The sequence below is a fragment of the Lactuca saligna genome, chromosome 7 (genome assembly GCF_052625555.1).
Source record: "Lactuca saligna cultivar CGN05327 chromosome 7, ASM5262555v1, whole genome shotgun sequence".
Lineage (NCBI taxonomy): Eukaryota > Viridiplantae > Streptophyta > Magnoliopsida > Asterales > Asteraceae > Lactuca > Lactuca saligna.
The window spans coordinates 176597512-176620466 of record NC_136423.1 but is presented as its reverse complement, the minus strand read 5'-3'; positions in this window follow the sequence as shown (position 1 = coordinate 176620466).

The following is a 22955-nucleotide window of genomic DNA, read 5'->3' as shown; positions in this document are numbered from 1 at the left end:
AAAAATTTCATTTTAATTTAATAATAAAACCATAGTCATCAAATGCATGTTAACAAACTTGCATGTTAACAAACTTCTCCAATCGTGATGAGGTTGTATCAGTTCCCCAAATTCCACAAAAGGCCAAGTCCTTGAAAAATGAAAACTACAACAATTGGTTTTCCAGTTCATCGAGGCCAGGGTGTTTGGACATCTGTCTTTTAGCCATTACAATTTTATGTTATACTTTTTTTTTAAGCATTTAGATAAAATAGTTCTTTTTTTAGATATATATTTTTTCATTGGTTTAATCCATCTCTAATGGATTAAACCAATGAAAAGTTATATGGATTGCGATATAGGAATAAGAATATACACATTCAATTTAATTATTAAAAAATTAATAAATTTTCATTTTAATTCTATTGTACCCTTCAATGGCCACTGATCTATTAAACTTTCATACCACTCTCATCATGGATGATCTTAATAAAAGAAAAATTATTATAACACTTATAAAAGAAAAACCCACAACCAAGATGATATCATTATTTGAGATCCAAACACTCTAAATAATTTTGTCCCAAACTCAGGTTTCAAGTGCTCCGTTCTTGTATTAAAAAATGACTAGCTATTTAAAAAAAAAATAGAAACAAAGACAATAATATTATTCCTTTTTTAACTTCCAATTTCATAAAAAAGTAATTAATATATGAAAAATCTACTGAAAAATGTTTATGTTTTAACTCCATTAACGATGATGTAGTCATTTTTTTATACCTAAAGCCGACATGTTTATATTTTTACCATTTTAAATGGTAATCGGTTTCCAACAAAATATAAAGATTTTTTTTTGCAAATGAATCAAAATATAAGACTTTTTATTAAAATATATTTTTAAATTTTTTTTAGTATTATCTTATGATCTTAGAATAATTTTTGTGTCTAATAGACCGTATTATTTTATATTAATCTTATAATATTTTCTTTTTTTATAAAAAATATCGATTATAAACATAGTTTTTTTTAAATAATTATTTTTATAATATTTTCTATCTAAAGGATTGTATTATGTTACATTTTATGATATATATATATATATATATATATATATATATATATATATATATATATATATATATATATATATATATATATATATATATATATATATTCTATATATGATTGTTTTTCTGCTTTGCAAAATTATAAATTATCAAGAGTGTAAGATCCAATTTTAGGTTGGCAAAAGTATTATATAAATGATTATTCTTAGAGAAAAAAAAATCTATTTTTATAATAGATATTATGTCTGACAAAGAAAATACCATAAAATTAATATAAGATAATACAATTCTTTAGATGAAAATATTATAAACATAAATATTTTTAGAAGAAAAAAAAACTATTTTCACACACACACACACACACACACACACACATATATATATATATATATATATATATATATATATATATATATATAGGTTCAAATATTTTTAGCAATTATTGTGTGCCTAAATGCACCAATCAGAAAATTACAAATAATTAAATAATTAATTAAATAGAAAAGGGTATTTTCGGTTTTTTGTATTAGCAATTAATGAGATCATTTAAATAAATCCCTACAATTAAGGGAACAAAACAAATACCTAATATATTTCTTTTACAAACGTGTACATCATTTTTTTCCCTTTATTATCTCTTATCCCTCTCTTTCTCTAATCCTACCTTTGCATCTTCATAACCCTAACCAAATTGCCGGCCATCCCATTGCTGCGGTTCACACACATTTTTCCATCGATTTTTGTGGTTTCCCCCTATCACCTCTCATTTTTTCACAATTGTTCCTTTTGGGCAGGTTCGATTTGCCTTTGATTTACGTGTCGATCTTCACCTTTCTCTATCCCTCTCGCCCCACGTCGCTGATTTCGACCGGAGACGAAAAAGAGAAGCAGCAACAACGAAGATGCCTCCTTCAAGCAACAGGTAATTAGAGGGTGTCCACTCAGTCAACGGTTGTGTCTATCCTCTCTCCGATTCCTGCAATACTAGACGATTTGTTATTGGTCACAACATCACCGTTTTGTGGATGATAGATCGATTAGGAGAGAGGCAAAGACCAGCCCACCAAGGTACGTTGTGATTTTCTAGAAATATGTTTTGTTATTGATTTGGAATATGAATTTGTAGGATACAAAATTGCTGCAAGCATTTATCTGTATAAATGTGTGTTTATATTATATGAAATCTTTGACTAATGAGTAACATCTGATAGAATCTGTGATGATACAGTGTGTGCCTAAAAGGTGTTCGATGAAACGTCGATTAGAATAAATTACAATTGTTTGATGTCTACTACATTCTATCAAAATTTACAGTTGTTATTCTTTTAGAATGCTCCAAATTTGTTAATATTTGAAAGTTGATTGTCTTTTTATTTATTTATTTATTTTTTTGTTTGTGGATTTAGGGTTTGAAGAGACTGAATTCGACAGAATTCTATTTCAATCTCTCCTTATTTGTCAAGATAGGAAAAGTAAAAAACATTGCAAGATAGGAAAAATGAAATACATTCTATTAGAATCTGGTCATGTGGTATGTATTCTGTGAAAACTTTTAGAATGTCTATTATTCTGGCAGAATTCGATTTCAATCTCCTTATTTGTCAAGATAGGAAAAGTAAAAACAATTGCAAGATAGGAAAAATGAAATACATTCTATTAGAATATGCTATCATTCTATAATATATAGTTTTTATAAAATAAGTAATGCTTGTACTCTGTCAGAATTTATTTGTAGAAATACATTCTGTTAGAATGTCTTTTGAGAATGTTTGTTAACAACAAGTACATTAGCTTCATTGGTAGTACTAATGAATAATGCATTTTATTCTTTCAGAATGGCTTTGAAGAAGGAATTCAATATTGATCATACAAGAGAAAGATTTGGAATCGAGGTCAACAACAAATATATTTTGCGAAGAATTACATTCTTACGATAATATATCACATTTTCATCATAGTTTGAATCAAGTGCATTATTTGGACCTTTGATGAAGAGCATGTGTATTTGCTTAATAATTATATATTTAAGAATGCTATTTCTTAATATTTTTATTCATTTTTTATGATATTCTGTTAGAATATGTATAACTATATTAAATTGTATAAGACTATTAGTTTGTAAGAATATGTATGATTTTATATTCACGTTTGAATGTATATGAAGAATATATGTTGAATTATTAAATCAGGTTAATTATCAAAAATAAATGCATTGGAAATATATTCCACAAGAATAAAATCGAAAATATCTTTACTAATTAATGTTTGACATTCTGACAGAATAAAATTAGATTTAAATTTGAATTATTTTAAAATATTCAGATTTTAAAATATAAAGGAATTCATTATCCCTAAAAATCCGAAAATTTCCTTTTTTAATATAGGTTGATTGACTAAAATGCCCTTATGCTGGAATTTGTGTGATTATATGGTACATGTTACCATATTGTGATATCATAGATCATTAGATCATGATCTTTGATTCTATTCCATCCGGTGGTCCAGATTTGTGCATTCTGGCACACAATAGTTAGTAAAAACAAAATAACCTAACCCTATATATATATATATATATATATATATATATATATATATATATATATATATATATATATATATATAGTAAAGCAATGAAAATACCATAATAATGTAAGATAATATAATCCGTTAGACGGAATAAAATACAATAATATAATAATATAATACGATAATATTAAAAAAATAAAATTAATATTTTTTAAAAATCATTATATTTTGATTTATATGCGATAAAATCTTCATATATTCTATTAATGATCAGTTTACCGGATAAAAGAGTTAAAATGCAACCAATTACCGGTATATGAGACTTAATTGATTATATTAAAGATAATGACTAAATTGTTAATAATGTAAAAAATATAAGAACTTTTAAGTAAATTTCCTTTAATATATTACTTTATTAGACACAAAATAATTGTTGAAATTATATAGAAGTTTATGGTTTCTCATTAGAAAGATTATATAGATTTATTTATAGAGATATCATAAATATTTATGATACCATTAACTTCATGACAATTTAACATTTTTTTTTATCTCATATAGATTATTTTAAATGACAATTTAACATTTTTTTGTATCTCATATAGATTATTTTAACATTTTATATATGTACTAACAATTGTACCTTCAAACGAAAGTTTCTACATAAGCACCCGTTAAAATGTTGATGTAGAAAATGACCCCTTAAATTGTTAATCGATAGTTTTTGCCTACATGACATGTACACATTATTAAATGATATTTTATCATTTTTTATATTGGTGTAGACATCCCAGTTTCTTTTATATATATATATATATATATATATATATATATATATATATATATATATATATATATATATATATATATATATATATATATATATATATATATATCAACTTGTTTTGAAAACAATATTAATAAATCACTCTGTGTTATCTTTTATAGAAACCTTGTAACAATTGATCTTTTGAGTACTTGTCCACTTTAGCCCTTTATTGAGAAAAGGTGGTGAATGAGTACGCGGGGTGCACACGAGTGTATGCTCAGCGTACTTATGTGCATGCTTTTGACGTGGAAGTCACCTAGTACGTTGGGCGTACTAGGCCCATAGTGAAAACCCTAATTTAGGGCGATTCCCCTATATAAAGGATATGATGGCCTCATTACTGGCCACCATTCTCAGACAACAAGCCCTCTTAAACCCTAAACCTTCGTTCATAGAGCTTGTGAGTGCATTTGAGAGCCTTTTGAGTGATTTTGTGTGTTCTTGGGGTGAAGAAGAAGATTTGGAGAAGGAGTGAGAGTCCAGGCCCTTGGATCTGAGCATATCTGAGTTGGGAGCTTCATATATAGGTATAAAGCTTCAAGCTTTCTCACTATTTTGATTTATGCATCATAGTAGAGTATTTTAGGGTTTCGTCCCAAAAGTTGGAGACTTTATGAGATATTGATCTCCAGAGACTATGATCAACCCCTTTTGAGTGTATTCAGTGGTGTATTGTCATAAAAATCAAGACTTGGATGTTGGAATCAAGCCATGCATGAGTTATGAGCATTTTGAGTTGAGAGATTGAGAGTTTTGTGTGTTTGTGACCTTATCAGCCATGCAAAGGCTTAAAGTCACTAACTTTAAGGAGTAAGAGCTATTAGGGAGTCCAGATCTGTGATATGAGCCAAGGTCTTAACTGATTAAGACCAAAGGAGTAGAAAGAGTGAAATTGGGACGTACGTTGGGCGTAATCCCAATATGCGCAGCGTAGGGGTCGAGCATCCTCGATGCTTGCATGGCAACCGAGTACACCCAGAGTAAAGAGCTGGTATGCGTAGCGTATGAGTTGCCGTTGACTTTTGGTTGACTTTTAGAGTTTGGTAAATTTGTGGACTATTAAGGCCATGGAGGGGTAAAATGGTCTTTTTACCCTTCTATGAGTTTGTAGAAGGGTTGGTCTAGTTTCATTGAGAGCCGTTATTAATTAGGGATAATTATCGTATTGTGATAGGCGGAGGCTAGACCGGTAATTTGAGTTCGAGACTATTCGAGTTCTTACGAGGTGAGTCTTCTCATTATACTTTACCATGAGTGGTATCTATGTGTGACCGGAGGGACGTTTGTGCTTATTTGAGTTATGTGATATTATGCATTTTGTCTGAGTGATATATATGCTCTATTTTGTGTTTACTGAGATTGTAGCGGAGGGTCCAACCCGAGTTATGGGACCGGAGGGTTTCCACTGAGATAGGACCGGAGGGTCCAAAACTGAGTTGTGAGACCGGAGGGTCCTCACTGAGACACATGACCAGATGGTCCACACCGAGACACATGAGACCGGAGGGTCCATGCCGAGTTATAGCCATGAGAGGCTTATTATTTGTGCATGAGGTATTTTGGGGAACTCACTAAGCTTCGTGCTTACTGTGTTATGTGTTACTGTTTCAGGTACTTCTCAGGATCACGGGAAGGCCCCGACTTGATTTTACACACACCCGCATTGGAGATTTGTTTTTGGAGGATCCTGGATTTGTGATAAACAATTTTTGAAATATGTGTTGATAGTTGATACCTGAGATTTTTGTGAAAATGTAGCATGTGTTTTATTGTATTTGAAAATGAAAATTTTGGTTTGAAAATTTACGTTGTTACAAGTTGGTATTAGAGCCTTGGTTTAAGGGATTCGGATGCACCTCCGAGTGTGTTTGGACTCAAACTAAGAATTTGAGAAAAAATTTCAAAAGAGATAATTTTTCTAAAATGAGAAAAGAGTTTAAGAGAAAACGAGTTGGAGCAGTGTGTACAATCAGCCAGAGCCGGAACGGTGATTTCCTAAAATATCCTTATTTTTGTGTTATGAGATATTTGTGAGATATTTTATTAGAATTGAATGCTAGAGAGTAGGCTAGTTATTTCATATTCTAGGGCTAGAGTTTCCTGATTTGGGATGCCTTAGTTTAGGAGATGCTTTTGATCAGTGTTATCTATTATTTTCTATGAGTATGTGCTGAGTTCGGAGTCGAGAGATAATCTAGGAAGAGATACCTATATGAGCATATGAGTAGTCTGCTAAGAGAGTAGTCTGATATTGTGAGAGATAGAGTACTTGTGAATTAGAATCCTAGGAGGAGGACTTGGGATGACTACTGGTTGGTATGGAAGGTAGTATTGGGTCTGTACTACTGGAAACCCTGGATTTGTAGGCAGTCCAAGTAAAACTCCTTAGGATGCTAAGGAACAAGTAGGGGCGAGTAATCGAGTGTGAGTATACTCGAGTGAGTCTCTGATGATTTTGTGTTGTGTTTTAGGGATATCGTGGTGGGTACACGCCGCAACCCAGAGAGCAATGGAGTTAGCGATGATAAGATTCGCAAGATCCTTCACGACGAGGTGGCCGCAACCATACAAGAGGCTATTCTGGAGATGTTTGGGTCTATTAAGACCACTTTGATCGAGAAGTTTGAGGAGTGATATGATGCAGTCACTGAGGTGGCTGTTGCTGCAGCCACCACAACTGTCATTGTTGCCAAGCCACAGGGAGGTGACTGGTTGTTGTACCGGCAGTTCAGCAACACGAAGCCACCAGAGTTTGAGGGACTTAGGATCCGATTGCAGTGATGAGATGGATCAATGATATCGAGGGGTGTTTCTACACTTGTTCATGCCCAAAGCATTTGAGGGTACGGTTCGTGCTGAACCAACTTTGCTTGGGAGCGAAGGACTGGTTGAAGTTTGTGATAGCCAGTTTTACTCCTGTAGAGCACACTACAGTGACATGGGAGAGGTTTACATTGATGTTATGAGATGAGTATGTTCCCCCGGTGGAGAGGGAACGATTGGTCTTGGAGTTTCTGTCTCTCAAGCAGAAGACAGAGTCCGTGACATCGATTACGAGGATGTTTCACAAGATGGTGTTGTTCTGCCCTGAGCACGTGTCAATTGAGTAGGCACGTATGAGCCGGTATTTGAGCATTCTAAAGAGGGATATTCGAGAGTTTTTGGAGAACTTGTCTTATTGGACATTTGTTGAGCTTGAGGCAAATGCCCGGAAGAGGGAGATTGATCTGGAGACTTAGGCCAGGGAGGAGCCGGAGTCTCAAGGGAGAGACCGACGGCCAACACAGTTGCAGTCGGCAGCCCAGCGGGCTAAGCCCACTGATGCGAGATCGGGGGGGCCAGAAAGGCTGCACTTATGGGAAGTGCGGCAAGAGTCATGGGGGATCATGTCAAGTGGGTATATGCTACCAATGTGGCAAAGAGGGGCATATGGAGAGAGATTACCCCAAGGGGTTTGCAGTCTGTTTTCAGTGCAACCAGACCGGCCATTGGAAGGCCAAGTACTCCCAGCTGCTTCAGGGATCAACATAGGGATCTGCGCCTGCTTCTGTACGAGTTATCGAGAGTCGATCAGCAAAGGTCGAAACACCGAGGGTTCATGGGAAAGCCTTTCAACTGACAGCGGAGGAGGTCCGCGCAACACCAGATGTCGTGACCGGTATGTGTTCTTTTACTTATCCTATTTTGAGTTATATTGTGCTTATATTTTGTAGTGTATAGGTACTTTTCTTGTGAGTTCTATACATGCCTTGGTGTTATTTGACTTGGGTGCGAGTTGATCCTTAATGTCATTAGCATTTAGTTGCCACATCAATATCTGATGTGAGGCGTTGAGTCGACCTTTGAGAGTTTCTATAGCCGATGAACATGCAGTGTTTGTGATATGTGCATAATTAGTCATATATTTTGTATAGAATATTAATACTTTTTGTCTAATTTATTGCAATTACGGATCAAAAGATGCTTAGTTATGTTTTAAGTTATATTTTCAGTTCAAAAGAAGTTCTCGGAAGCAAAAGGAAGCAGGAGAAGCTATCGGGAGCTTGGGAACCAAAAGAAAGAAGAAAAGAGCCAAAAATCAAGAAGGACTCGGCGAGTCGACCCTATACTTGACAAGTTCCCATGAACATTCTCGAAGCAGAAGAGTCCTTGCCTTGCCATACATGGGGATTTAATGAGGGACTCGATGAGTCAATCCTTGGACTCGACGAGTCGCCCTAATCTATAAAAAGGGACTTCCAGATCGATACTAGATTTTTTTTAGAGAAACCCCATGAGAATAGCTATGATTAAAATACCTGCTAAGGCGCTGGAAGTCAGAGAATCAACCCTAGATCCAATTATGAGAAGAATCAAGGCTAATTCAAGTCCATTCTTACTTATTTTTTAAGTTGAACTATGTTTGAGCTACTTGATTTCGTTTTTGATCTTAGTTTTACTGTAATCATGAGCTAGAACTATTATCTTCGATTTAGGATAGATGACTTTATGATTATGGTATGATTTTATGGTTGGATTGCTTTAATTTGGTGATTATGTTTTGTTAAGCTTGTTAAAGAACCTTATGTGTTAACTACAACTATTTTTCTGTTAATTAACCAGTATATTAAGTTGTATGCCCATCTCTTAATTGCTAATCTCATATGATTCATGTGAAAACATTGTTATATGCCTAGGAATAGCGAACGAGAAACTAGGGTTAATAGAGAATATGTAAGTTAATGTGTGAGCTTGTGTGACGAACCATCAACAAGAGGTTGACTGAATGACCAATTTAATTAACCACTACAAGTCTTACTTAACCCGAATCAATAAACTAGAAAATCTGTTAATTTAACCAACTGGCCACTGTTTAAATTGATTTATTTTCTTAGGATTAGTAATAATGAACGTGAACCTAATCACACTAATTGGTAGCCAATGAAAAGTTAATCTATTGCACTTGCCATAAAATCAACCATAGGAATAAAGGATTCAAACCTAAACAAAACTCTTCTTTATTATTGAATTTAGTTGATCTTTTCTTGCTTAGTTAGTAGTTTAGGTTTTAGTTAAATGTTTAAGTTTCTAGTCTTGCAAAACTAGAGAAAACCCTTCCTTTTATTATTTGTTTTTTAGATAATTCTAGTAATTAGTTTAATTCGCCGTTCCCTGTGTTCGATACCCTCTTTGCTTAATTATACCACCAATTGTGTAACATCTGAAAATTTTACACCAAATTTAAACTTTTCAAGCATAAATAAAACCAAATAGTAATTGTTTACAAAAGTATTTTCAATTCATTATTTAATTAGAGGGTCCCAAAAGCCAGATCATAAGGATGAGGAGCGGTACGGTCACGCCTTCGCCTTGCCATGAACTCCTGAGGTACCTGAAACAATAAACTAAAAACTGTAAGCCCAAGGGCTTAGTGAGATACCCCCAAAATACTAATACCACACTGATAATACCATATCTGTAATAAAAGATTAGTCAACATGCATACTGGGCCAACGGCCAGACTGGACCGCCCTGCAGGACCTACAGTCCAACTGGTTCTACATCAAGCCTTCAGCATAACTGGACCGCCACATTGGCCTACAGTCTTCCCGAACCACTCCTAGGGTGTGTTGGCCTTCAACACAAAGCAGGACCGCCTCAACCCATGCAACAAGCAAATAACCATGTGCGCATAACAAACATTTACTGGTATATACAAAACATCGAACATATCTATCTCATTGATTACCACACATAGTAATCTCTCATAACTAGAGCACTGACCTAGCAGGTCACTAACATATCAATCCCTACGGATCATAAGAACATAACATATAGTCTATCCTGATTCTGATCTAACGGATCATATCGACATGTGGCATACCATAACGATAACAACTAAATGGTCGACCTTGGTGCCTTAGACCCTATCGATATAGTGAGGATAACTCACCTTGCAGATGCCGACTCGGAAGATAAACTCCAACTCTCGGGTCACTTGACACAGGCTCCACCACCTATTACCATAGTACAATATACTCATAAGTCTTTAACCTTATAAGGTACTCCATAACCCACTAGTAAACCCCTGGTCAAGGTCAAAGTCCTCCGTCAAGGTCAACAGTCCATGTTGACCTTAACTCACCGAGCACCCTCGGCTACTCGTCGAGTTCCTTGAAGCACTATCTAACTCGCCGAGTCATCGAGGTGACTTGTCGAGTTCCGCCGATTCTTGATCACACTTTTAAGCCACCCTTCGAGTTTCCTTCTTGCAACTCGACGGATACACACACATACATATCCTAGAGAAAACTCATCCGACTCGCCGAGTTGTTCATACAACTCGCCGAGTCTATGACAATCTTCATCGGACTCGCCGAGTTTCTCATCCAACTCGTCGAGTTCAAGGCCATCTTCATTTTACTCGTCGAGTCAACCTTGCGACTCGCCGAGTTCCTTCGGCCCTTAAGCCATACAGACTCATTTAAGCCATGAAATGGCTCCAAATTACAGATCCAAGCTTCTAGAGCATGCTTTTCAGTTTTCACGTAAAGTTGCAAACTTTACATGTATGCATGGCTAAAAAGGCTCTTAATGGTAATTCTAAGCTCTTAATGGGGTTTCATGCACAATGAGGGTTTCAATCACCCCCATACCCGCAACTTTATGACTCTAGGACTTAGGAAGGGTCCAGATCTGAAGTTACAGCTTCAGATCTAGCCCATAGCTCCCCATATCAACTCAAAATCCATAAAACCGTAAAACTTAACCAAAAAGAAAAGAGATCTAGAAGGAAAGGGAAGTAAATATTGCAACTTGATACCTCCAGAAGATGCTAGCTGAGGTAAGTTCTGCTTCCCATACCTTCTTTGCTTCAACTCCTTTGCTCTTCAAGCTTTTCCCTCCTAGCCAACCATCTTTCCAAGGCTTAAATCACACCAAGAAGAGTACCATACGAATGAGGGTTTCACTGAGCTTCTCAAAGACTGTAAAGAGGCCAAAGGAGGTTGAGGCTTCTTTAAATAGGGTGCAAAACCGGGGGATTTAGGGTTTCATCTGTCAGCTCCTACTCGTCAAGTCCCTTCATGGACTCGGTGAGTATGTCACTTAACATGCGTATCAAACCCGTTGCTACTCGACGAGTAGGGTAACCAACTCGATGAGTAAGCCTTGAAACCAATTAAATTCTTATTTAAACGATACCTGGGAATCGCGACGTTACAATTCTCCCCCACTTGAACTAGACTTCGCCCTCGAAGTCTGCTGGAATAAACAATGTCGGGTAATGCTCACGCATCTCCACCTCTGGCTTCCATGTCCACTCAGATCCTCTCCGATGTTCCCACTGCACCTTTACCAAAGGTATTTCCTTATTCAGAAGGATCTTCTTCTTCCTTTCCAAAATGGCCACCGACCTATCTACATAATTCAGGTGCTCATCGACCTGAGTGTCATCCAATGATACAACTGCCTCCTGGTCCTTGATACACTTCCGCAATTGCAAAACATGGAACATGCTATGAATCCGACTAAGCTCTTCCGGAAGCTCCAGCCTATAAGCCACCTTGCCAACCCTGGAAATGATCCTTAATAGACCAATAAAACCGGGACCCAGTTTTCCTCTTTTCCTGAAGCGGATGACACCCTTCCAGGGTGAGACCTTCAGGAGTACCATGTCACCCACCTGAAATTCCAACTCATATCAGCATCTATCGGGATAACTCTTTTGCCAACTCCGATCGGTCTACAAACGCTGTCTAATATGTTGTATCTTTTCGGTAGTTTGTAGAACTACTTCTGTCTGTCCCATCACCCTGTGCCCAATCTCACCCCAATATACTGGGTTTCTATACTTCCGACCATACAACAGCTCGAAAGGCAGGGCGCCAATACTGGAATGATAGTTGTTGTTGTAGGCGAATTCTACAAGCGGTAGGTGGGAATCCTAACTCCCACCAAAGTCAATGATGCACACCCTCAACATGTCCTCGAGGGTCTGGATGGTCTGCTCACTTTGCTCGTCGGTCTGCGGATGGAAAGCTATACTAAAGTGTAGCCGCATACCCAGTTCCTCATGGAACGTTTGCCAAAAACAAGAAGTAAACCTGAAATCCCGATCGGAAATGATAGAAACTGGAACCCATGGCAAGAGACAATCTCGCTGACATACATGTCGGCCAATTTCTCAGCCGACGAACTCTCTCGAATGGCCAAGAAATGGGCACTCTTGGTCAACCGATCCACGATGACCCAAATAACATCAAACCTCTTCATCGTCCTTGGCAACTTTGTAATGAAATCCATCGTGATCTGCTCCCATTTCTACATGGGAATCTCTAGAGGCTGCAGCTTACCATGTGGCCTCTGATGCTCGGCCTTGCCCATCCTACAGGTCAAGCACCTCTCAACATACCCAACGATTTCTTGCTTCATTCTGGGCCACCAATAACTCAAAATAAAATCGCGATACATCTTGGTGGCCCCCAGATGGATAGAAAAATGAGACTTATGAACCTCCTCCATCACTGTCTTCCGGATTCCTTCGGACATTGGGACCCAAACCCGACCGTGTCGGGTCAATAACCCGTGGCTATCCTGAACAACCCGGGCGTTCTCGCCCTTAATCCGCTCCATCTTCCAGATCTCTAGTCTCATGCCCTCAACCTGAGCATCCCTAATCAAGCTCACAAGCAGGGAATCCACCGCTATCCTCATACACCTTTTCGGGGTTGAAGACCTAGCTCACTTGCGGCTCAAAGCGTTCGCAACCACATTCACTTTACCAGGATGGTAAAGGATCTCACAATCATAGTTCTTGACTACAACTAGCCACCTACGTTGCCTCATGTTCAAGTTCGACTAATCCATGATGTGCCTCAAACTCTTGTGATCCGTATATATAGTACATCGGACCCATACAAATAATGCCTCCAAATCTTGAGAGCGAAAACCACCGCTCCCAACTCAAGATTGTATGTAGGGTATCTCGTCTCATGCGGCTTCAGCTGCCGCGATGCATAGGCTATCACCCGTCCCCTCTGCATAAGGACCGCCCCCTAGACCTGTGATGGATGCATCACAAAATACCACAAAATCCTCGACTCCCTCGGGGAGCATCAAGACTGGCGCCTCACACAAACGTCGCCGGAGGGTCTCAAATGCCCTCTGCTTCTCAGGGCCCCACCAGAAATCCACCCCTTCCTCGTAAGACGTGTGACGGGTACAATGATCTTGGAGAAATCTCGAATAAATCTCTGGTAGTACCCTGCTAAACCCAAGAAACTCCTGATGTCTGAGGGAGTTTTCGGAGTCTCCCACCGCATAACCGCCTCCACCTTGGCCGGATAGACCAAAATCCCTTCCTTGTTAACAAGATGTCTAAAGAACTGGACCTCTCGTAATCAAAACTCACACTTCGAGAACTTGGCATACAGCCGTTCTCGCTGCAGAACCTCCAGCATCTCCCTGAGATGCTCCTCATGCTACTCTCGGGTCTTGGAATACACCAATATATCGTCTATGAACATAATGATTGAGCGATCGAGCATTAGTCTGCAGACCCAGTTCATCAAATCCATGAACTCGTAATAACAATAACGAGTCCGAAACGCGGTATTCTCCACATCTTTCTCCCTCACCTTGACCTGGTGATATCCGGACCTCAAATCGATCCTGGAAAACCAAGATACACCCTGCAGTTGATCAAAAAGATCATCTATCCACGGGAGTGGATAACGGTTCTTCATCGTTAACTTATTCAACTCCTTATAGTCAATGCACATCCTGTGCGAACCGTCCTTCTTCCTGACGAAAAGGATCGGTGCTCCCCAAGGTGAACTACTTGGATGAATAAACTGCTTACCCAGCAGTTCCTGCAACTGAGATAACAACTCCTGCATCTCTGGTAGTGCCAGTCGGTATGATGTCTTAGCGATAGGGGCCGCCCCCAACACCAGGTCAATCCTGAAATCCACTTTCCTCTCCGGAGGAACTCTAGATAATTCCTCCGGAAACACATCAACAAACTCTCTAACCACTGGGACCTCTGAAACTAAAGTCTGATCCCTGACCCACGTGTCCACCACACACGCTAAATAACCCGCACATCCATGTTGAATATACTGTCGTGCCCTGGCAGTCGAACAAAACCATGATCCTACTCTGGTGCCCTCACCATATACCACCAGTTCTCCCCTACTTGGGGTTCGAACTACTACTCGATGTGCCTCATAGTCGATTATGGCGCCAAACCGGATGAGCTAATCGATCCCTATGATCACACATTCTTCCCCCATGGGAATAGAAATCAAATCTATCGGGAATGATACCCCCAAAAATCTCCAACTCGCACCCCCGGTAAACTGAAGAAGAAGAAATCTCGTGCTCGTTGGTGATCAAAACTCGCAACGGACACTCAAGCTCATCTACCGACACACTGAACTCTCTACTGAAAGTCTTATATATAAATGACCGACTCTCCCCTGAGTCAAATGAAACCAATGCAGGCAAAGAGTTTACTAAAAACGTACCTAAACATAGGCACCAATGATAAGCACAACACAAATAAAATGACTGAAACAGATAATAGAACATACCAGCAACCACATCAGGTGTTGCCTTGGCCTCCTCGGCCGTGAGCTGGAAGGCGCGCCCCTGAGCCTTCGGAGGCTCCGCCTTGACTGACCTCCCATCCCCAATCCTCAAAGTATCTGGTGCGGATCCCTGTGCCGACTTGTGGCGAGCTGCGGGCAGTTGGTCTTCACGTGACCAACCTGATGACAATGATAACAAATCCACATATCTGCTGGAGGGGCAGACCGGAGACAGTCCCTGGCATAGTGCCCCTCCTTGCCATATTTGTGGCACCCACCTCCTGCTCGACAAATACCTGAATGATCCCTGCCACACTTTCTACAAGTGCGGCTCTGCTGACCCCCAGTCTGAGTATCAGTGGTCTTGGACTGCTTAGGTGCCGACTGAGACTGTGCCAGAACCTAACGTTACTCCTTCAACTGCAGCTCTATCTCCAACTCGTGCCGCCTTGCGGCTACCCGAAGATCCAAAAGAGTCTCACAACGTTGCGTAGCAACAGACTGTCGAATATTAGTCTTGAGCATAATCAGATAACGAGTCATCCGAGACTGCTCTGAAGCAAACTTCGGGCAGAACATAGCCCTCTCCATGAACATACGAGTGATCTCCATCACTGACACCCCATCCTACCTCAATGTCAAAAAATCCTGATCATGCTGCTCCCGCTTAACACGTGGAACGTAGAAGGTGCAGAACATATCCTGGAACTGCTCCCAAGTAACAAAAGCTCGCTGATCATCCTTGTATGACCCTGTAGTCAATCTCCACCAATCCTTTCTCCTAAGCCTCAGCAGGTTCAGGGTACACCTGATCTTCTGGTCAGCAGGACATGAACACGTGAAGAAACATCCCTCCACGTCAGATAATCTCCTCATATCCCTGATCGCATCTTGTATACCATCAAACATCGGGGGCTTCATATTATCGAAGTCCCGGTATTGGAAAGCCCTGCTGGCTCCTCCTCCAACCCCTGGTGCAGTTACAGCCGAAGTAGCTACAGCGGCAACGATCTATGCTAGAGCTACATATCGCTCATCAAAGTACTCGACCATCGCGGTCTTAATTGACCCAAATATCTCTGGCAGCTGCGCTCGGAACGCTGCAGCAATCTCGTCGTGCATAATCTCCTGGATCCTGGCATCTAACTCCTTGGTCCTTATCTGTACCACGAGCTCAGGTACTATCGGCACCTCTGAGCCTCCGTCTTCCGATCCTGATCCTGATCCAGATCCAGAAGCAACACGTCTCGTCACCACCATACTGAAATATATACAAGTCATCAGATAAATAACATAATATCGGGAGACCGAAACCCACAAACCCTAGGGGTTTTGACTTCCTTTCCATGCGCATGGGTCCTGTGCTTTTAGTAGTACGGGCCCATACTACCTTCCACACCTACCCATTCAAGTATCACCACAACACCCTAGCACTATCATCAACATAATATGCACTCAACCCTTACTCCTAGGGAAACATCGCCCATCCCCTAACTGATCTTACAGCTCCTCACAACCCACACATCCATGAAACTTTCATCATCCCCTGCAGTACTAGTGTATGCGAGTTGCACATAACGCTAGACCCAATAGACTTTCAAATATCCAATCCTACCTGAAGGTCAAATCAACATTCTCAGGCTATAAGGTCTTTATTATGCACAACCGTGATGCATACACTAAACATCTACAGTTATGATGTCAATTCCATATACAAGCAACCCTAGGCTAATAGGCATCATATAATCAGGCAAATCTACCATGCGATTCCTGAAGATCCCTAGCCTAGCACTAGCATGCTGTTCTAACATATTAAAATATCAAATAACTGCATGGTATTTTGGGGTTCACTTACAGGCTCCAGCTGATCGTACCCTCTGCATCCTCCATCCTTTATTTTGAAAACCATTTTAGAATTTATTTCGAAATTTTCCTTGATTTGATACTGGGTTCACACGTGTGTTTCCCCCAATTCACTCAAACCAAGGCTCTGATACCAACTTGTAACATCCGAAAATATTACGCCAAATTTAAACTTTTCATGCATAAATAAAACCAAATAGTAATTGTTTAAAAAAGTGTTTTCAATTCATTATTCAATGAGAGTGTCCCAAAAGCCAGATCATAAGGATGAGGAATGGTACGGTCACGCCTTCGCCTTGTCATGAACTCCTAAGGTACCTGAAACAATAAACTAAAAACTGTAAGCCTGAGGGCTTAGTGAGCTACCACCAAAATATTAATACCACACTGATAATACCATATCTGTAATAACCAATTAATCAACATGCATACTGGGCCATCGGCCTAACTGGACCGCCCTACAGGGCCTACAGTCCAACTGGATCTACATTGAGCCTTCGACATGATTGGACCACCATGTGTGCCTACAGTCTTCCTGGACTGCTCCTAGGGTGTGTTGGCCTACAACACAAAGCAGGACCGCCTCAACCCATGCAACAAGCAAATAACCATGTGCGCATAACAAACATTTACTGGCATATAAAAAACATCGAACATATCTATCTCATTGATTACCACACATAGTAATCTCTCATAACTAGAGCACTGACCTAGCAGGTCACTAACATATCAATCCCTACGGATCATAAGAACATAACATATAGTCTATCCTGATTCTGATCTAACGGATCATATCGACATGTGGCATACCATAACGATAACAACTAAATGGTCGACCTTGGTGCCTTAGACCCTATCGATATAGTGAGGATAACTCACCTTGCAGATGTCGACTCGGAAGATAAACTCCAACTCTCGGGTCACTTGACACAGGCTCCACCACCTATTACCATAGTACAATATACTCATAAGTCTTTAACCTTATAAGGTACTCCATAACCCACTAGTAAACCCCTGGTCAAGGTCAAAGTCCTCCGTCAAGGTCAACAGTCCATGTTGACCTTAACTCACCGAGCACCCTCGGCTACTCGTCGAGTTCCTTGAAACACTATCCAACTCGCCGAGTCATCGAGGTGACTCGTCAAGTTCCTCCGATTCTTGATCACACTTTTAATCCACCCGTCGAGTTTCCTTCTCGCAACTCGACGGATACACACGCATACATATCTTGGAGAAAACTCATCTGACTCGCCGAGTTGCTCATCCAACTTGTCGAGTTCAAGGCCATCTTCATACGACTCGCTGAGTCAACCTTGTGAATCATCGTGTTCCTTCAGCCCTTAAGCCATATAGACTCATTTAAGCCATGCAATGGCTCCAAATTACAGATCCAAGCTTCTAGAGCATGCTTTTCACGTAAAGTTGCAAACTTTACGTGTATGCATGGCTAAAAAGGCTCTTAATGGAAATTCTAAGCTCTTAATGGGGTTTCATGCACAAGGAGGGTTTCAATCACCCCATACCCACAACTTTATGACTCTAGGACTTAGGAAGGGTCCAGATCTGAAGTTACAACTTCAGATCTAGCCCATAGCTCCCCATATCAACTCAAAATCCATAAAACCCGAAAACTCAACCAAAAGAAAAGAGATCTATAAGGAAAAGGAAGTAAAGATTGCAACTTGATACCTCTAGAAGATGCTAGCTAAGGTAAGTTCTGCTTCCCACACCTTCCTTGCTTCAACTCGTTTGCTCTGTAAGCTTTTGCCTCCTAGCCTACCTTCTTTCCAAGGCATAAATCACACCAAGACGAGTACAAGACGAATTAGGGTTTCAATGAGCTTCTCAAAGGCTGTAAAGAGGCTGATGCACCTTTAAATAGGGTGCAAAACCCCGGGATTTAGGGTTTCATCTGCCAGCTCCTACTCGTCGAGTTCCTTCATGGACTCGGCGAGTAGGTCACTAAACATGCGTATCAAAGTCGTTGGTACTCGAAGAGTAGGGTAACCAACTCGTCGAGTAAGCCTTGAAACCAATTAAATTTTATTTAAATGATACCTGGGAATCAGGGCATGTGTGTTAAATTTATATTTAAAATTAGGATTAAAACTAGTTGGTTTCACAGACATCAAGTTTTTGGCGCCGTTGTCGAGGAACGGTTCTGAAATTTAAATTGATTACTAGTGTTATAGATCCTTTGTGTGAGATCTTTCTTGAACAAAGTTACCATTTTAAGCAAATTTAGTATTAGGATTAATTTTTAATTTTTAGCTTTTAGGAATTTTTGTTTAATTTTTTTTTTCTGTTTAAGCATTGAACTCGCCGAGTCCTTACGAACAGACTCGACGAGTCCATCGCTGAAACAATAATTTTGTTTTTATTTTATTTTTTTGTTCTTTTTACGTGTTTTCTTTCTTGTTGTGGTTGTAGGTATTACATGACCCGAGGATCCAACACACCTTTGGTCCCTCCATTTGAAGACCCAAAATCTGCACTTAGAAAACAAAGGATAAAGTACTTGAAGTCAATAACCCGCCAAAGAAATCACCGTTCAAGGACCTCAAATCAGTATTTGGTAAGAAAAAGGACATGAAGGCAGGTGAGTCCAACAGTCAAAAGAGAGAAGGAAGCAAAATAAAGAGTTTTGAAGATAATACAAAAGAAGCCGAATTTGAGGACGATTACGAATCCAACTCTAAAGAAGAAACCAACTTTGAAGACGAACCCGCTAACACCATGGCTAACATCGATGAAGTTCCCATGGGTGAATGGAAGAAGAAGATAGGTGATGATACCAACCCAGGACTCGTGCAACCCGTCATTCCTGTAAAAGCCACTTTCGAACTAAAGGGCCACATACTTGCTCAGCTTAAGGAAATCCCCTTCCACGGGAAAGATCATGAAGACGCCTACAAACATTTGGATGAGGTCAACGATGTAGCCGATTACTTTAATGTTCCAAATGTGCCTCGCGGAACCGTTTTACTTCGTATGCTTCCAGTCACATTCAAGGGTGCTACAAAGGATTAGCTGAAATCACTCCCTCCAGGATCCATCACTACATGGGCTAAAATGAAGGAAGAATTCATTGGTCAATTTTGCCCTCCCTCAAAGATAGCCAAGTTGAAGAACGTCATAGTAAACTTTGAGCAACAACCTGGAGAATCCTTATACGAGGCGTGGGAAGATACAAAGGTTTACTAAGGAATTTCCCACATCATGATTTAATAGCCAACAAGAAGTCTCCATTTTCTATGATGGAGTGAATGTGACCACAAGGCAACTCCTTGATTCACAAGGACCTCTCACAAAGAAGCCACCCGGTAATCAAAGAACTAATTGAAGAATTCTCTAAACATCCTAGAGAATATCATAACTCGAGGAATGAACTAAGTCGGGGGTGGTGAAATCAGTTAATGGTAGTTTGGCATCAGTGATCGCTAAGTTAGAGAGTTTGGATCAAAGAATGACTAAGATGGACCAAGCCATCCACGCTATTCAGGTGGGATGTGAGAATTGTAATGGGCACCACCTTACTAAAGACTGATTTGGACGAGAACGGGAATAGGAAAGCACAAGTGTGCTATTCAAGTGGTGATAGGCACGATGACCATTGGCGAAAACCCAAGAAGGAATGGCTCCCGTATGATGAGTACAAAAAGGAAAAGGAAGAAAAATATAAGCAAAAAAATAGAGGTTTTTATCAAAAAGGAGGAACCAGTGCATGAAAAGAAATCATATTTTTGAGGACATGCTCACGAGATTTGCAGCTGCATCCGAAATGAGACACAATGAAACCGATGTTGCAATAAAAGAACAACAAAATATGTTAATGGAGAAACAATGTATGATTAAAGAGCATCAAACTATGATGATATATCAACAAGCCATGCTTAGGAATCAACAAGCCTCCATTCATAACATTGAGAAGCAGCTAGGTCAGCTTGCACAAAAAATCAATTATAGACAACCGTGTGGAATTCCGAGTAATACCGAAAATAATCTGAGAGGTGCACATATAAATATCATGACAACTAGGAGTAGGAGAAGTATTAATCCTATGACCTCTATTCAGAAAGAAGATCCAAAACTGGTACAAGAGAAGGAGGCTGAAAATCAGAAAGTGTTGAAACCTGAAACGACTCGCCGAGTCCCTCACCTGAATAAAAAAAGAGCCTACTGTTAAACCCTATCAGCCTCCATTGCCTTTTCCAAGCCGAGATAGACAAGATAAGCATGATGTTGATTATCAAAAGTTCCTAGAACACATCAAAGCCCTTCAAATTAATATGCCTTTTATCGAGGCGGTTGCACAAATGCCAAAGTACGCCAAATTCTTAAAGGAACTTCTCACGAATAGAAAGAAGATGGAAGAAGTGAAGGAGGTAGTTCTCAATGAAAATTGTTCAGCCACCATGTTGAACAAATTGCCGAAGAAGAAAGGTGACCCGGGTAGTTTGACATTGCCTTGTCAATTCGAAAATTTAGCAACCACACATGCATTAGCGGATTCGGGGCAAATTTAAATCTCATGTCGTATTCATTCTTCAAGAAACTAGACCTTCCGGAGCCAGGGCCAATTCGAATGGCGATTCACTTAGGTAATAAAACGGTGATGTTTCCAAGGGGGATATGCGAGGACCTACTGGTGAAAGTTGATAAATTTGTGTTCCCCGCAGACTTCATAGTATTAGACATGGAAGCGGATCCTCAAGTCCCGATCATACTTGGAAGACCTTTTCTCAATACCGCAAATGCCATAGTAGACATGCGAGATTCTAAACTTACCCTTAGGGTGGGGGATGAATCAATTACATTTGGAGTTGATCAAACCATGAAGCATGCAAGGTTTAGGGACGACACAACATTTTCGTTTGATATGTTGGAAGAATTAATGGACGAATGGAAAGAAGACAAGCCAAACAATTTTACCACTGCCTTCGAAGACGATTTTGATGCTGAAAGAGACATAAGGGGAATAAAGAGGTTGCTTGAAGAAGCTGAATACAATGAAATAATTACAAGTGCTGAAAGATCGACTCGCCGTGTCGACACCACAGACTCGACAAGTCCATACAAGAAATCGTGATCAGATGAGGACTTTAGCCTAGACTCGACGAGTCACTTGTCTCGACTCGACGTGTCCAGTGTACTAAACACAAAAACAGATCTTAAAACTTTACCTGATCATTTGGAGTATGCATTTCTTGACGAAGGAGATTAAAAACCAGTAATTATAGCTTCTGACCTCTCCAAATCTGAAAAAGAAGAATTAGTCCATGTCTTAAAGAAAAGAAAGAATTCCATTGCATGGAATATCAGCAATATCAAGGAGATAAGCCCCTCCTATTGCTCTCACAAGATCAACCTTGAAGAAGGAGCAAAGCCGGTAGTACAACATCAAAGGCGATTGAACCCGAACATGCAAGAAGTGGTAAAAAAGGAAGTAGTCAAGCTTTTAGATGTGGGGATCATTTATTCTATTTCCGATAGTCCATGGGTTAGTCCAGCTCAAGTGGTACCCAAGAAAGGCAGGATGACGGTAGTAACAAACGAGAAAAACGAGCTTATTCCGACCCAAACGGTAACTGGTTGGCGTGTGGGCATCGATTATCGAAAGCTAAACGATGCCACTTATAAAGACCATTTTCCATTACCTTATATTGATCAAATGCTTGAAAGATTATCCGGCCATAGCTATTATTTTTTATTAGATGGATTCTCGGGTTACTTTCAAATACCCATAGACCCAATCGACCAAGAAAAGACTACTTTCACTTGCCCAAGTGGGACTTTTTCCTATCGCCGCATGCCTTTTGGGTTATGCAATGCACCTGCGACCTTTCAAAGATGCATGACGGAAATATTCCAAAACATGGTGGAAAATTTTATGGAAGTATTTATGGATGGTTTTTCTGTTTTTGGTTCTTCCTTCCATGATTGTCTTACTAATGTTGACTTGATGCTTGCTAGGTGCGAAAAAACCGATTTAGTTCTCAATTGGGAAAAATGTCACTTTATGGTTAAAGAGGGTATAGTCTTGGGTCACAAGGTATCCAAATCGGGAATTGAGGTGAATCGGGCAAAAATTGATACAATTACTAAATTACCTCCACCAAC